The sequence below is a fragment of the Arachis hypogaea genome, chromosome 15 (genome assembly GCF_003086295.3).
Source record: "Arachis hypogaea cultivar Tifrunner chromosome 15, arahy.Tifrunner.gnm2.J5K5, whole genome shotgun sequence".
In the NCBI taxonomy this organism is placed as follows: domain Eukaryota; kingdom Viridiplantae; phylum Streptophyta; class Magnoliopsida; order Fabales; family Fabaceae; genus Arachis; species Arachis hypogaea.
In genome coordinates, this window is record NC_092050.1 from 13,745,251 (window position 1) to 13,763,021 (window position 17,771).

A 17,771-nucleotide genomic window follows, 5' to 3' on the forward strand; every position below is an offset into this window, starting at 1 on the left:
TATGATAACATTTGGATTGCTTATGTAGTTTGCATTATCTTGAATCATAACAAGAAGTTTTTGTTCTTTGATCATCTTTACCAGATATTACTGCAACAAGAGAACAAGGCAATCTAGTTAGGAGAAACCATTGGAACTGACGTCACCTATTGAGGTGAGTTGTTTGGATGATTGCTGATGCTGGCACAATTTGAATGCCATTTTTATATATGTTCGACATGCTTGAAAATGTTGTGTGGCCAATTAAACTGGTTTCTAATGTAATCGTTGACCATATCTGAATATTTTAATCATCAAAAGAGTTTTATGGTGTGAATATCCTTTTATGTGCATGTGCTTTCACTGATTTGTAGATATCATGGCAAGTCAGGAGAAATTTTAGCAACTGCTCTATATAGTCACTGTGAAGGCGGTGGTTACACTTTCTCGAGGTAGGCAATAGTTTGCTATTTATAACCCTTTTTTTTTTATGTTTTGGTTTACAATCTTAAAATGCAAGATTGGTGTATATCTGAATTATCATTAATTGATTATTGTCTGTACCCTTCACACCCCCTTCCTCCAGTGGCTTAAGGGTGAACAACATGGGATGTGTGAATGATATCATTTGTTCCCTTTGTAAGTGATGAGCGGATATTTTATAAGCTTTTTGGGGATAATTTCATATAGTTTTGAGTATGTTTTAGTTAGTTTTTAGTTTATTTCCAGTAGTTTTTAGGAAAAATTCATATTTCTGGACTTTACTATGAGTTGTGTGTTTTTCTGTAATTTCAGGTATTTTTCTAGCTGAAATTGAAGGAGCTGAGCAAAAATCTGATTCAGGCTGAAAAAGGACTGCTGATGCTGTTGGATTCTGACCTCCCTGCACTCAAAGTGGATTTTCTGGAGCTACAGAACTCGAAATGGCGTGCTTCCAATTGCGTTGGAAAGTAGACATCTAGGGCTTTCCAGCAATATATAATAGTCCATACTTTGCACAAGAATAGACGACGTAAACTGGCATTCAACGCCAGTCCTCTGCCCAATTCTGGCGTCCAGCGCCAGAAAAGGATCAAAAACTGGCGTTCAACTCCACAAATGGCCTCTGCACGTGAATTGCTTAAAGTCTCAGCCCCAGAACACACCAAGTGGGCCCCAGCACACCAAGTGGGCCCCAGAAGTGGATCTCTGCATCATCCATCATAGTCCACTCATATTTTATAACCCTAGGCTACTGGTTTAGTATTTAAACGACTTTTAGAGACTTATTTTGTATCTCATGACATTTCAGATCTAAACTTTGTATTTTCTGACGGCATGAGTCTCTAAACCCCATTGTTGGGGGTGAGGAGCTCTGCTGTGTCTCGATGAATTAATGCAAGTATTTCTGTTTTCTATTCAAACACGCTTGTTCCTATCTAAGATGTTCATTCGCGCTTAACTGTGATGAAGGTGATGATCAGTGACATTCATCACCTTCCTCAAACCATGAACGTGTGCCTGACAACCACCTCCGTTCTATATCCGATTGAATGAGTATCTCTTAGATTCTCTAATCAGAATCTCCGTGGTATAAGCTAGAACTGATGGCGGCATTCATGAGAATCCGGAAAGTCTAAACCTTGTCCGTGGTATTCCGAGTAGGATTCAAGGATTGAATGACTGTGACGAGCTTCAAACTCCTGAAGGTTGGGCGTTAGTGACAGATGCAAAAGGATAGTAAATCCTATTCCAACCGGATCGAGAACCAACCGGTGATTAGCCGTGCTGTGACAAAGCACGTGAGCGTAGTTTTCACTGGAAGGATGGAAGGTAGCCATTGACAACGGTGATCCACCAACACACAGCTTGCCATAGGGGGACGTGCGTGCGTGAACAAGAAGACAGAGGAAAGCAGAGATTCAGAAGACAAAGCATCTCCAAAACTCCAACATATTCTCCATTACTGCACAACAAGTAACTTTTAATTTATGCTCTACTGGTTATTCACAATTCAATTGATAAACATAATTGACTTCCTGACTAAGATTTACAAGATAACCATAGATTGCTTCAAACCAACAATCTCCGTGGGATTCGACCCTTACTCACGTAAGGTATTACTTGGACGACCCAGTGCACTTGCTGGTCATGTGTGCGAAATTGTAAGAGAGTAACAATTTTGTGCACCAAGTTTTTGGCGCCGTTGCCGGGGATTGTTCGTGTTTGAACAACTGACGGATTACTTTGTTGCTTAGATTAGGAAAAATCTTTCTTTTTTTTTGGTTTAGAGTCTTTTATTAATTACCCCTTGTTAAAATACTTTAAACTTATAGCTCAGTTATTTAGAACGTGGTGTTTATGTTCATGATAATTGGCTATCATATTTTTTAAAAAAAAACCTTTTTCAAAAATAATTTTTCTATTAAATCCTGTGCCAAACTTTAAGTTTGGTGTTTTCAAAAATAATCTTTCTTAAAATTTTTTGAAGGTCCCATAACTCATTTGGCTAGAGCATTAATTTGATTGGGTTAGAATCTTTTATACTCTTTTCAAAACCTTCTTTTTCAAAAATATTTTTTCTATTAAATCTTGTGCCAAACTTTAAGTTTGGTGTTTTCTTGTTGATTCCCCTTTGATTTTCGAAAATTTTGGTTTGGTTTTCTAAAAATTTTAAGTTTGGTGTTCTTCCTTCATGTTCTTGTGTTCTTGTGAGTCTTCAAAGTGTTCTTGAGTTTCCTTGTGTCTTGATCTTAAAATTTTTAAGTTTGGTGTTCCTTGGTGTTTTCCCTCCAAATTTTTCGAAAACAAGGAGCATTAGATCTAAAAATTTTAAATCTTGTACTATCTTATTGTTTTTCTCTCTCCTCACTAAATTCAAAAAAATATCTTTTCAAAATATCTCTTCTAACTTCCTAACTTCTTATCTTTTCAAAATTTGTTTCAACTAACTAACTAACTTTTTGTTTGTTTCTTAACTTTTTCAAAACTACCTAACTAACTCTCTCTCTCTAATTTTCGAAAATATCTTCCCTCTTTTTCAAAAATTTCGTTTTTTTTAACTAATTATTTTTAATTTTTTTTTACGAAAAAAAAAATTTTTTACTTCAAAATTCAAATTCTTTTTAGTTATTTTATTTTATTTAAGTATTTACTTCTTATAAAATAAAATAAATAAAAAGGTAAATCAGTCCAAGTTATATCCATAGATCCATCATGGACATAAGTGGAGATGGACAGTCCAGGAGGACTTTGGGGTCATATTCTAACCCCTCTACTGCTTCGTATTGGAGTAGCATATGCATACCCTCCATTGGAGTTAGTAGCTTTGAGTTGAATCCTCAGCTCATTATCATGGTGCAGCAAAGTTGCCAGTATTCCGGTCTTCCACAGGAAGAACCTACAGAGTTTCTGGCACAATTTTTACAAATTGCTGACACAGTACATGATAAGGAAATAGATCAGGATGTCTACAGACTATTACTGTTTCCATTTGCTGTAAAAGATCAAGCTAAAAGGTGGTTAAATAACCAACCTAAGGCCAGCATAAGAACATGGAAACAGCTGACAGAAAAATTCCTGAATCAATATTTCCCTCCAAAAAGGATGACACAGCTAAGGCTGGACATCCAAGGCTTTAAACAAGGAGATAATGAATCTCTTTATGATGCCTGGGAGAGATATAGAGAGATGCTACGAAAATGCCCCTCTGAAATGTTTTCAGAGTGGGTTCAGTTAGACATCTTCTACTATGGGCTTGCAGAAGGAGCTCAGATGTCTTTAGATTACTCAGCTGGTGGATCTATCCATATGAGAAAGACAATTGAAGAAGCTCAAGAGCTCATTGATACAGTTGCCAGGAATCAGCATCTGTATCTAAGCAGCAACCCTTCCATGAATGAAGAGGTTAAAACAGTAACTGCTGAACTCAGTACTGTAAAACAAGCTGCTGAATTCAATCAGCAATTAGATTTTCTAACAAAGTAGCTAGCTGAATTCAAAGACAGGTTACAGGAGACAAGGATAGCTAATATACATATGGAAGAACAGTTTAAGCAAACAAAGCAGCAGCTATCAAAGCAAATAGCAGAAGAATGCCAAGCAGTTCAATTAAGAAGTGGGAAAACATTAAATGCCCCACCTCAAGGCATCAAAAATTCAAGAAATGAGCAACCCACCAAATATTCCCCTGAGGACAGTAAGAGCCCAGGGAAAAATAATTCTGGCACTAAAACACCAGAAAATGGGTGGAAGGCTGGCGCTGAACGCCCAGACCATGCCCAAAACTGGCGTTCAGCGCCAGAAACAAGGCAGGATTGGCGTTCAATGCCAGAAATGGGCAAGAATCTGGCGCTGAACGCCCAAATGGGGCAGAATCCAGCGCTGAACGCCCAACAGGGGCACATTTCTGGCGTTCAGGCGCCAGGAACAGACAGTGAGTTGGCATCTAACGTCACTCCAGCCTCTGACTCTGGTACTCAATTGCCAGTGAGGGATCAGACACACACAAGTGCTGATAACAACCCCTCTAAAAAGGCTTCTTTAACCACTAAGGTTGAGGAATATAAAGCCAAGATACCTTATCCTCAAAAACTCCGGAAAGAGGAGCAGGATAAGCAATTTGCTCGCTTTGCAGATTATCTAAGGACTCTTGAAATAAAGATTCCTTTTGCAGAGGCACTTGAGCAAATACCTTCTTATGCCAAGTTCATGAAAGAGATCTTGAGTCATAAAAAGGAGTGGAGAGAAACAGAAAGAGTTCTCCTCACTGAAGAATGCAGTGCAGTCATTCTGAAAAGCTTTCCTGAAAAGCTTAAAGATCCTGGGAGTTTTCTGATACCATGCATATTAGAAGGTGATTGCACCAAGACAGCTTTATGTGATCTTGGGGCAAGCATCAACCTGATACCTGCATCCACTATCAGGAAGCTTGGCTTAACTGAAGAAGTTAAACCAACCCGGATATGTCTCCAACTTGCTGATGGTTCCACTAAATACCCATCAGGCGTGATTGAGGACATGATTGTCAGAGTTGGGCCATTCGCCTTTCCCACTGACTTTGTTGTGCTGGAAATAGAGGAGCACAAGAGTGCTACTCTCATTCTAGGAAGACCCTTCCTAGCAACTGGACGATCCCTCATTGACGTCCAACAGGGGGAAATAACCCTGAGAGTCAACGATGACGAGTTCAAGTTGAACGCTGTCAAAGCCATGCAGCATCCAGACACATCAACAGACTGCATGAAAGTTGACCTTATTGACTCTTTGGTAGAAGAGATCAACATGGCTGAGAGTCTCGAATCAGAGTTGGAAGACATCTTTAAAGATGTTCAGCCTGATTTGGAGGATTCAGGGGACATGAAAGAGCCTCTGAACTTTCTTCTGAAAGAGGAAAAACCTCCTAAACCAGAGCTCAAGCCACTGCCACCATCCTTGAAATATGCATTTCTAGGAGAAGGTGACACTTTTCCAGTGATCATAAGCTCTGCTTTAAATTCACAGGAAGAGGAAGCACTTATTCAAGTGCTAAGGACACACAAGACAGCTCTTGGGTGGTCCATAGGTGACCTTAAGGGCATAAGCCCAGCTAGATGCATGCACAAAATCCTATTGGAGGATAATGCCAAACCAGTGGTTCAACCACAGAGGCGGCTAAATCCAGCCATGAAGGAAGTGGTGCAGAAAGAGGTCACCAAATTACTGGAGGCTGGGATTATTTATCCTATTTCTGACAGCCCCTGGGTGAGCCCTGTTCAAGTCGTCCCAAAAAAGGGAGGCATGACAGTGATTCATAATGAAAAAAATGAACTGGTTCCTACAAGAACAGTTACAGGGTGGCGCATGTGTATTGACTACAGAAGGCTCAATACAGCCACCAGAAAGGATCATTTTCCTTTACCATTCATAGACCAGATGCTAGAGAGACTAGCAGGTCATGATTATTACTGCTTTTTGGATGGCTACTCAAGCTATAACCAGATTGCAGTAGATCCCCAAGATCAAGAGAAAACAGCATTCACATGTCCATCCGGAGTGTTTGCTTATAGAAGGATGCCCTTTGGGCTATGCAATGCACCTGCAACCTTCCAGAGATGCATGCTCTCTATTTTCTCTGACATGGTGGAAAAATTTCTGGAAGTCTTCATGGATGATTTCTCAGTATATGGAGACTCATTCAGCTCCTGTCTTGATCACCTGAAACTTGTTCTGAAAAGATGCCAAGAAACCAACCTAGTTTTAAACTGGGAAAAGTGTCACTTCATGGTGACTGAAGGAATTGTTCTTGGGCATAAAATCTCAAACAAGGGAATAGAGGTGGATCAAGCAAAAATAGAGGTAATTGAAAAATTACCACCACCTGCCAATGTTAAGGCAATCAGAAGCTTTCTGGGGCATGCAGGATTCTATAGGAGGTTTATAAAGGATTTTTCAAAAATCGCAAAACCTCTAAGCAATCTGCTAGCTGCTGACACACCATTTGTGTTTGACACAGCATGCCTGCAGGCGTTTGAAACGCTGAAAGCTAAGCTGGTCACAGCACCAGTCATTTCTGCACCAGACTGGACATTGCCATTTGAGTTAATGTGTGATGCCAGTGATCATGCCATTGGTGCAGTATTGGGACAGAGGCATGACAAGCTTCTGCATGTCATTTATTATGCCAGTCGCGTTTTAAATGATGCCCAGAAAAATTACACAACCACAGAAAAAGAACTACTTGCAGTGGTTTACGCCATTGACAAGTTCAGATCATACTTAGTAGGATCAAAAGTGATTGTGTATACTGACCATGCTGCTCTTAAATATCTACTCACAAAGCAGGATTCAAAACCCAGGCTCATCAGATGGGTATTGCTTCTGCAAGAGTTTGATATAGAAATAAGAGACAGAAAAGGGACAGAGAACCAAGTGGCTGATCATCTGTCCCGGATAGAGCCAGTGAAAGGGACGTCCCTCCCCTTTCTTGAGATCTCTGAGACGTTCCCTGATGAGCATCTATTTGCCATTCAGGAAGCACCATAGTTTGCTGATATTGCAAACTATAAAGCTGCAAGGTTCATACCCAAGGAGTACAATAGAATACAAAAGAAGAAATTAGTTACTGATGCAAAGTACTACTTGTGGGATGAACCCTATCTCTTTAAGAGATGTGCAGACGGAATTATCCGTAGGTGTGTCCCCAGAGAGGAAGCACAGAGAATCCTATGGCATTGCCACGGATCTCAATATGGAGGCCATTTCGGAGGTGAGCGAACAGCCACCAAGGTCCTCCAATGTGGCTTCTATTGGCCCACACTCTATAAAGATTCCCGAGAGTTTGTACGTAATTGTGACAGTTGCCAAAGAGCTGGTAATCTGCCTCATGGTTACGCCATGCCTCAACAAGGAATCTTGGAAATAGAGTTGTTTGATGTATGGGGAATTGACTTCATGGGACCTTTCCCACCATCATACTCAAACACTTATATTCTGGTGGCAGTTGACTATGTATCAAAATGGGTTGAGGCTATTGCCACACCCACCAATGATACTAAAACAGTGCTGAAGTTCCTCCAGAAACATATCTTTAGCAGGTTTGGTGTCCCTAGAGTGTTAATCAGTGATGGGGGCACTCACTTCTGCAATAAACAGCTTTACTCTGCCATGGTTAGGTATGGAATTCGCCACAAGGTGGCCACTCCATATCATCCACAAACCAATGGGCAGGCTGAAGTCTCTAACAGAGAATTAAAGAGAATCCTGGAACGGACAGTAAATACCCGAAGAAAGGATTGGGCAAGGAGCTTGGATGATGCTCTGTGGGCTTACAGAACAGCATTCAAGACCCCTATAGGGACCTCTCCATACCAACTCGTGTATGGTAAGGCATGCCACTTGCCCGTGGAACTGGAACATAAGGCCTACTGGGCAACCAGATTCCTAAACTTTGATGCCAAATTAGCAGGAGAAAAACAATTACTCCAGCTAAATGAGCTAGAGGAATTCAGATTCACAGCTTTCGAAAATGCCAAGCTTTATAAAGAAAAATAAAAAAAATGGCATGACAAGAAGCTGTCATCTAGAATCTTTGAACCAGGACAAAAGGTCCTGTTGTTTAACTCTAGACTCAGGCTATTCCCCGGGAAACTGAAATCCCGGTGGAAAGGACCATACGTGATTACAAGTGTGTCACCATATGGTTATGTGGAGCTTCAAGATATTGATTCTGATAAGAAGTTCATTGTCAATGGACAGAGAATCAAGCATTATCTTGAAGGCAACATTGAGCAAGAATGCTCAAGGCTGAAGCTAGATTAAAAAGCTCAGCAAGGTCCAGCTAAAGACAATAAAGAAGTGCTTGCTGGGAGGCAACCCAGCCATGGGGCAACAATCCTCTAAGCATTTTGCCCTATTTTTCTTTTTTATTTGTTTATATAAAGTTTACTGACACTAAGATAAAGAATCAATTGCATAAGTTTACAGGGTTACAGAAGGAATTTGCACACAAAACAGAGAAAAAGAGCTCAACGGCAAGAAGACGCCAGTAAAGGGGCATTTTGGGCGTTCAGCGCCCAAAATGGGCATCCAGTGGGCGCTGAATGCCAGTAAGGATAGCTATCTGGCGTTCAAACGCCAGAAAAGGGCAACAACTGGGCGTTGAACACCCAGGAGAGCAGCATTTGGGCGTTGAACACCCAAAACAGACAGTGTTTGGGCGTTCAAACGCCAGGATGGTGAGGAGGAGCTCTCCTTCTACCCATCTCCTTTCTTTTCTTTTGCTTGAGGACAAGCAAAGCTCTAAGTTTGGTGTGCTTATCCGTGATCACTAAGATCATGGCCCCTAAAGGAAAACAACCCACTCCAAGAAGCAAGGACCAAGCACCTCACAGACTAGAGGAACATCCACTTCCAAACCTCAAGGTTGTTGAGTTCTAATCTTAGCCTTAACTCTGTGATAATTGTTCTTATTTTAGTTTTACCTTAGGAGTCATATAATAGTAATTAGTATCTATTTTGATTTTATCTCCAATTAAGTTATAGTCTATTTTTCTCATCATCATTAAACATGAATAAAATAGTAGATCTTTTGAATAAGAGGCAATAAAATTTCGAGCTTTTAATAAGAGAAATTCTAATTAGTTACATGTGGTGGCAATGCTTTCTGTCTTCTGAATGAATGCTTGAACAGTGCATATGTCTTTTGAATTTGTTGTTTAAGACTGTTAAATATGTTGGCTCTTGAAAGAACAATGAACATGAGACATGTTATTGATAATCTGAAAAATCATAAAAATGATTCTTGAAGCAAGAAAAAGCAGCAAAGAACAAAGCTTGCAGAAAAAAAAAAAGCCAAAAGCTCTTAAAACCAAAAGGCAAGGGCAAATAAAAAGGATCCCAAGGCTTTGAGCATCAGTGGATAGGAGGGCCTAAAGGAATAAAATCCTGGTCTGAGCGGCTAAACCAAGCTGTCCCTAACCATGTGCTTGTGGCGTGTAGGTGTCAAGTGAAAACTTGAGACTGAGCGGTTAAAGTCAAGGTCCAAAGCAAAAAGAAGAGTGTGCTTAAGAACTCTGGACACCTCTAATTGGGGACTTTAGCAAAGCTGAGTCACAATCTGAAAAGGTTCACCCAGTTATGTGTCTGTGGCATTTATGTATCCGGTGATAATACTGGAAAACAAAGTGCTTAGGGCCACGGCCAAGACTCATAAAAAAGCTGTGTTCAAGAATCATCACACTGAACCAAGAAAATCAATAACACTATCTAAATTCTGAGTTCCTATAGATGCCAATCACTCTGAGCTTCAATGGATAAAGTGAGATGCCAAAACTGTTCAGAAGCAAAAAGCTACTAGCCCCGCTCATCTAATTAGAATCTGAGCTTCATTCAAAAACTCTGAGATATTATTGCTTCTCAACCTATTAGTCTTCTATTTTATTTGTCTAGTTGCTTGAGGACAAGCAACAGTTTAAGTTTGGTGTTGTGATGAGCGGATATTTTATAAGCTTTTTGGGGATAATTTCATATAGTTTTGAGTATGTTTTAGTTAGTTTTTAGTTTATTTCCAGTAGTTTTTAGGAAAAATTCATATTTCTGGACTTTAATATGAGTTGTGTGTTTTTCTGTAATTTCAGGTATTTTTCTGGCTGAAATTGAAGGAGCTGAGCAAAAATCTGATTCAGGCTGAAAAAGGACTGCTGATGCTGTTGGATTCTGACCTCCTTGCACTCAAAGTGGATTTTCTGGAGCTACAGAACTCGAAATGGCGTGCTTCCAATTGCGTTGGAAAGTAGACATCCAGGGCTTTCCAGAAATATATAATAGTCCATACTTTGCACAAGAATAGACGACGTAAACTGGCGTTCAACGCCAGTCCTCTGCCCAATTCTGGCGTCCAGCGCCAGAAAAGGATCAAAAACTGGCGTTCAACTCCACAAATGGCCTCTGCACGTGAATTGCTTAAAGTCTCAGCCCCAGCACACACCAAGTGGGCCCCAGCACACCAAGTGGGCCCCAGAAGTGGATCTCTGCATCATCCATCATAGTCCACTCATATTTTGTAACCCTAGGCTACTGGTTTAGTATTTAAACGACTTTTAGAGACTTATTTTGTATCTCATGACATTTCAGATGTAAACTTTGTATTTTCTGACGGCATGAGTCTCTAAACCCCATTGTTGGGGGTGAGGAGCTCTGCTGTGTCTCGATGAATTAATGCAAGTATTTCTGTTTTCTATTCAAACACGCTTGTTCCTATCTAAGATGTTCATTCGCGCTTAACTGTGATGAAGGTGATGATCAGTGACATTCATCACCTTCCTCAAACCATGAACGTGTGCCTGACAACCACCTCCGTTCTATATCCGATTGAATGAGTATCTCTTAGATTCTCTAATCAGAATCTCCGTGGTATAAGCTAGAACTGATGGCGGCATTCATGAGAATCCGGAAAGTCTAAACCTTGTCCGTGGTATTCCGAGTAGGATTCAAGGATTGAATGACTGTGACGAGCTTCAAACTTCTGAAGGCTGGGCGTTAGTGACAGATGCAAAAGGATAGTAAATCCTATTCCAACCGGATCGAGAACCAACCGGTGATTAGCCGTGCTGTGACAGAGCACGTGAGCGTAGTTTTCACTGGAAGGATGGAAGGTAGCCATTGACAACGGTGATCCACCAACACACAGCTTGCCATAGGGGGACGTGCGTGCGTGAACAAGAAGACAGAGGAAAGCAGAGATTCAGAAGACAAAGCATCTCCAAAACTCCAACATATTCTCCATTACTGCACAACAAGTAACTTTTAATTTATGCTCTACTGGTTATTCACAATTCAATTGATAAATATAATTGACTTCCTGACTAAGATTTACAAGATAACCATAGATTGCTTCAAATCAACAATCTCCGTGGGATTCGACCCTTACTCACGTAAGGTATTACTTGGACGACCCAGTGCACTTGCTGGTCATGTGTGCGAAATTGTAAGAGAGTAACAATTTTGTGCACCAGTAAGTTTCTTTGGCTCTTCCTACATGTACAAAAAAATAAAATAAGTATAAAACATTTATGGGTTTATTTTATTGTTGTTTTACCACTTCCAACTCCTCTTTAATTTGTTTATGTATCTCGTTTCCCATTTTGTGATCTAGTTTAACGTTTTTTTAATTGCAGTCATGTATGATTATGTATTTAGGCATGAGCATGTCAAAAGTTTTGCTTTGCTTTTATGCATTTTATATTATAACTCTTAATACTGGCAATGTTGTCATCTTACAGTATTCTCCAGGCATTTTATCTTCGATCCTTGATTTGTTTAATTGATGCCTCTAGTTTCTAACAGTAGCATGTGTTTAATTTATTACCTTGATATGATAATCTGTTGTGGATGGTTTATGGTTAGCATTTGCAAATATCTCTAACTTTGCTGGATTTGACAGAGGGCTGATGCATCAACTGTTTGGAAAGAATTCACATCTTCAGATGGAAGAAAGTGCATTTTATCCCTTGTTGTATAATTTTATTAAGTCTATTTTTCTGCTACTTTTTTCGGAGAACTTTCTGTGGCACGTATTTGTAAAATTTTACTTATGATCTATATTTTGACCATGATTTCTTTTAGGTATTATTACAACAAGGTTACTCAGCAATCAACATGGTCAACACGACAATACCAGAGGAACTTAAGGTAATAATTATGTATGTTATAAATTTCTATAACTATACATGGAAACATTAAGTTTCTCAATCCAAATTACAATCTTTCTGTTGACTAGATCAAATCAAAATCAAATTCCTAATTTATTTCATGAATCTTTTCTGTAAATAGAATTAATTATAATATCCTTTCCGATTTTAGTTTAGCTTATTTTTAGGGATTTTATGATTAGAAATCTTTCTTTATTTTAGGCTAGTATTTTTCTCATTTTCTAGTTATTTCTATTTCTATAATTCCTCTATAAAGAGATAATTTCCTGTACATTTGAATATACATAATATTCAGACACTTCAAGTTGATATCAGAGCAGAATCTCTGCACTGTGCCTCTGATTTATAGATATGGCTGACAGTTCCTCAGTCATTAATCATGAACAAAAGGAGAACATCACTCCTACTCCATCAGATTTAAAATTTGAGCAACAGGTACTAGTTAGTCGTGACTCCCATTCGGTTCAGATCACCACATTTTGACTCAATGGGTCAAACTACCTTAGGTGGTCTCAATCAGTTTAGATGTACATTCGTGGAAGAGGGAAGATTGGATATCTCACTGGTGAGTGAAGCCAGCCTAACGTCATTGACACACAATATAATGTGTGGGATACCGAAAATTCCATGGTGATGACATGGCTGGTGAACTCAATGGAGGAGGATATTAGTAGTAACTATATGTACTATACCACTGCCAAAGAATTGTGGGATAGTGTCAAGGAGATGTACTCTGATCTTGGAAATAAATCCCAGATTTATGAACTTACTCTAAAAGCTAGAGAAATTCAACACGGGAGTGACAATGTCACCAAATATTTCCACACATTGAAGCGGGTGTGGCAGGACCTTGACCACTTCAATAACTATAAGTGGATTTCAGCCGCTGATACCAAACACCACCAACAAACAGTGGAAGAAGGAAGGATATTTCAATTTCTTGCAGGCCTCAATGTAGAGCTAGATGAAGTTCGTGACAGAATTATTGGAAGAGCAATCCTACCCTCAATTGGAGAAGTTTTTGCTGAGGTTAGAAGAGAAGAAACTCGTAGAGCTATGATGATGGGGAAAGACAAGACTGAACAGACTTCTTTGGAGTCTAATGCACTCTTAGTGGCACCTGCTGCACTTAAAAGTTCATCAAATCAAAAGCATCCCTCCAATCTTTGGTGTGACCACTGCAATAAACCTCGTCACACCCGAGAAAACTGCTGGAAGATTCATGGAAAACCAGCACATCTTAAAGGCAGCAAACCTGGTCCTAAAATACGTTCTATCCCAACTTCCCATGAGGCTGAAAAACCATCCTTAAGTAAGGAACAGGTTGAGCAGCTCATAAGGCTATTAAATTCCAGTTCTGTATCTAGTACTCCTAGTGGTTCTTTGGCTCAAACAGCTAATTTTAGTATTCCTATGTCCCTTAACTGCACCTCAAACTTGAATGCACCATGGATTGTCAATTCAGGTGCATCTGACCATATGACCAGCCTCTCTCCTTTATTTAAAACTTATTCTCCTTCTTTTGAAAATGAGAAAATTAGAGTTGTTGATGGTAGTTTTTCATCCATTGCTGGAAAAAGTACAATTAAAATGTCCAAAAATATTGACCTAAGAAATGTCCTACATGTACCAAAGCTTTCTTGTAATCTTCTCTCTATTAGTAAAATCTGCAAGGATTCCAATTGTGCTGTGACATTCTTTGACACTCATGGTATTTTTCAGGACCGGACCTCAGGGAAGATGATTGGCAGTGCTAAGATGATGGACGGGCTCTATCATTTTGAAGATAAAATTCATACACCTTCACCTCGAAGTAAACTTGATCCAAGGGCAGAAAAATGCATTTTTATTGGCTATTCTCCAACTCAAAAGGGTTATAAATGTTTCAATCCACACACAAAGAAATGTCATGTAAGCATGGATGTTACTTTTTTGCAACATGAAATATTTTTTCAGAAAAAATTTCTTCAGAGGGAGAGTCTAAGTGAAGAAAATTTTTTGCATGAACCTTTACCCACTCCTATCTTACATATTGAGGATACAACTTTCATTGATCAAACAAATTATAAAATAATTGCCAAAAAAGATGTGGAAATCAATTCTGAAATTGTGCCAGAATTAGTTGGAACACAAACAGAAAAAGAAATACCACAATCAAAAAAGGAGCTTCGATGTTATGTTCGAAAATATCCCAAGAAGAATAGAGACCAGCCCATCATCTCTGTACCAACCCAATCTGAAACCCCAGAAGACGGCCCAACTGTAGTACCTGAGGATCTTCCAGGTAAATCTAAAATTGCTACTTTTAATAATAATTTGCCAATAGCCCTTAGGAAAGAAACCAGAACCTGCACCAAAAAGGTACTCAAAACTAGCACCAACCATCCTATTTCCAATTATGTCTCTTACCAAAATCTCTCTAAAAAACATCGAGCTTTTACTTCTAAAATTACAAATCTGTTTGAGCCTAGGAATATAGAGGAAGCACTAGATGATCCCAATTGAAAATTAGCAGTGATGGAAGATTGACATGCACTCAAGAAGAATGAAACTTAGGAGATTGTAGATCTGCCACAGAATACAAAATTGGTTGGTTGCAGGTGGGTTTTCAACATCAAGTGCAATACTGATGGAAGCATAGAGAGGTATAAGGCTAGGTTAGTATCCAGGGGATTTACACAAACCTATGGAGTAGATTATCGAGAGACCTTTGCTCCAGTTGCTAAACTCAACTCTGTGCGGATTCTCTTATTTCTTGCTTCGAATTACAATTGGCCTTTACATCAATTGGATGTAAAGAATGCTTTCCTGAATGGGGAGCTAGATGAAGAGGTGTTCATGAAACTTCCACCTGGATTTGAGGCTGAACTAGGGAGAAATAAAGTGTGCAAACTAAAGAAATCTCCCTATGGATTGAAACAATCCCCAAGATCTTGGTTTGAACGACTTGGAATGGTGGTGAAGGGACTTGGTTATACTCAAAGCCAAGCTGACCATACACTTTTCTATAAACATTCAGCAGTTAATAAAACTACCATCTTAATTGTATATGCGGATGACATTATTCTAACAGATGATGATAGCTTGGAGCTAAAAAACTTGAAAGAAAAGCTTGCCAAAGCTTTTGAAATCAAAGAACTTGGCTCATTAAAATACTTCCTTGGAATTGAATTTGCAAGGTCTAAGGAAGGCCTTTTTATGAACCAACAAAAGTACATCCTAGATCTTTTAAAAGAGATGGGATTACTTGGTTGTAAAACTGTTGAAACACATATAGAGCCTAACTTAAAATTGAAGCCAGCTGAACCAGAAAATGTAATGGACAAAGGGAGATATTAGTGGTTAGTGGGGAGGCTAATCTATTTATCCCATACATGCTCAGATATAGCCTTTGCTGTGAGCATGATAAGCCAGTTTATGCATTCACCTGGCCGAGAACACATGGATGCTGTCTTTAGAATCCTAAGGTACTTGAAGGGGTCGCCTGGGAAAAGGGTTACTCTACAAAAACTATGGACATCTTCAAGTAGAAGCCTATACAGATGCAGATGGGGCTGGGAATGTCATGGATAGAAGGTCAACATCTGGGTATTGCACCTTTGTTGGAGGGAACCTGGTTAGTTGGAGGAGTAAAAAGCAGAGTGTTGTGGCACGAAGTAGTGCAGAAGCTGAGTTTAGAGCAGTGACTCATGGAATATGTGAAGCACTATGGGTAGAGAAAATCCTACAAGAACTAAAGGTTCCGATTTCTCTACCAATAAGGTTGTATTGTGACAATAAATCTGCAATTTCTATTGCCCATAATCCAGTTCTGCATGATAGAACTAAACATGTTGAAGTTGACAAGCATTTTATAAAGGAAAAGATTGAGAGAGGGCAGATTTGTACCCCATATGTTCCGACCACGGAACAATTGGCAGATATTCTAACTAAAGGATTACCCAAGAAGACCTTTGATAATATAATAAGCAAGCTGTCAATGAAGGATATCTTCAAGCCAGCTTGAGGGGGAGTGTTGACTAGATCAAATCAAAATAAGATTCCTAATTTATTTCATGAATCTTTTCTGTAAATAGAATTAATTATAATATCCTTTCCGGTTTTAGTTTAGCTTATTTTTAGGGATTTTATTATTAGAAATCTTTCCTTATTTTAGGTTAGTATTTTTTCCATTTTCTAGTTATTTCTATTTCTGTGATTCCTCTATAAAGAGATGATTTCCTGTACATTTGAATATACATAATATTCAGACACTTCAAGTCTTTCTATTCAGTTGGCTCGTGAATTGGCGCTAAAAGCTGCCAACCAGGGAATGCAGTTAGAAACAAGTGATACATCCAATACTGCTGTTTCATCTGCTGCACCATCAACAGTGACTAATACTGCTAGCTCAAACACTCCTTTGACATCAGATGGGCTTGCTTCAAGTCCAGCTTCTGTCACACCAATAGCATCATTAACTGGTCCTTAACAGTTGGTTTCTGGATTATCAAGTACCATTAGGGCTGAACTGAGTACTGTGGTAATTGTGTCTATGGCAGTAGCTGGACCTACGAATCCTCTTGACACCACTACACCATCCAGGTATAAACTCTGTTCTGTTTTCTACTGTTTTCGTCTATACTTTTGGTAGTTTCTGTTGCTAACTTATGTGTCAAACTTACCTGAGCAGTGTTGAAAATCAAGCATCTCAGGATTTTGCTGCTCCTAGCAGTGGAGCTTCTGTTCAAGATATAGAGGTAACCTCCCACCCCAACTCTATTATCAGCTTTTAGGTTTTCTTGCATTTATACAAGTGTACAAGAGCAAAGAATTAATGATTTCAAAAAGAAAAGATAACTTAAACATAACACTAGAATAAATTTGCACCCTTGGTTTGATCCCTTGTAAAATATTTAAGCAACTGAAAAATGCACCAAACCATGTATGGCAGGGTAACAGCCGAATAGAAAGTTTTGTTATCACTGGGACTGTTTAATTGGCACCTAGATAACATAAAAACAATAGAGGAGCTTTTCAAAAAATTTATTTCTATTTTTACACATTAGTTCTAAATTGATTTTTGTCCAACTTTTCAATTGTTACTTCAAGTTATAATCATCAGAATTTTATATGATATATGTTCCTTATATTTTTCTATGTTCTTTAATGCAGCTTTGAGGAACGTGGAATTCCTGCTAAGTTTGTTATAATAGATGATGGATGGCAATCTGTTGGTTTAGATCCAAATGATATTGTATAGAAAGCTGATAATTATACAAAGTCAGTATTTCTTTTCTTAATTTTTTCCGTTCTAAAATTTTAAGCTATGTATGCTTATTTGTTTACATTAGTTGATCAAAATCCGGAATGGGAGAAAACGGAATACTATTGACTTAGTGATTAAATTCTATATAGATTGATCATTAATGTAATTGAATGAGCTGTAAATGTTATTATTAGATCCAATATGTTTTTGGTGGAGACTAATAGCATTTCTTTATAAATGTATATACTAGAAGCAGGGCTTTATGCCTTTGTTATGTGGTTATTTTTCATTACCTAACTTTGTTAAGAAGAGAAATAATTTGATGCAAAAATGATCATTCAATCATTTTCTATTATATGATTTTGTTGCAGGCAGGT

The 17,771-nt window shown here is 38.7% G+C and overlaps 1 long non-coding RNA gene across 1 annotated transcript; it reads left to right on the forward strand.

Moving 5' to 3' along the window:
* The first annotated feature begins 351 nt into the window (after positions 1-351).
* On the forward strand, positions 352-12,104 carry LOC140179472 (uncharacterized). Its single transcript, XR_011872945.1, has 4 exons — positions 352-431; positions 566-618; positions 11,879-11,931; positions 12,061-12,104. It is a non-coding gene; the product is annotated as an uncharacterized lncRNA (long non-coding RNA).
* Positions 12,105-17,771: the final 5,667 nt, after the last annotated feature.